Genomic DNA, 447 nt, shown 5'->3' with positions numbered 1-447 from the left:
CTCAGTTTCTGACTTAGTGTTTGAGGGGGAGCAGCACTCAAAAACGCTCACGTTCTCAACTCAGATGGTTATTGAGATGATCACGATGCAGAAACAGCTATGAAGTAGATACACGAGTTTGGCTGACAAAGTACTAAGACTTCAAAATTGAGAATGGATACAGATTCGAGACACCGTAAGTCAAGATGTTCAACATTATCACCTGAATTAAAATCAAGGCACTATGGGTTTTTCTGTCGTTGTTAAAATGACCCTGAATTAGTTCTGACTAAAGAAAGATCTAATTTTTGAATGAGAATAAAAAGATTCCAACATGTTTTAACAAGTTACAATTCTCACCACAGAGAAAGTGGTTAAAAAGTGCCCAAAAGGTTATTAAATGTAAATATATTTTTTGTGCAAATTACTCCTATAACTGAAACATTCTTGAAAATTACCGTCTTTTTT

Source organism: Meleagris gallopavo, chromosome 4, assembly GCF_000146605.3.
Source record: "Meleagris gallopavo isolate NT-WF06-2002-E0010 breed Aviagen turkey brand Nicholas breeding stock chromosome 4, Turkey_5.1, whole genome shotgun sequence".
In the NCBI taxonomy this organism is placed as follows: Eukaryota; Metazoa; Chordata; class Aves; order Galliformes; family Phasianidae; genus Meleagris; species Meleagris gallopavo.
Note: the sequence above shows the minus strand (reverse complement) of the source record.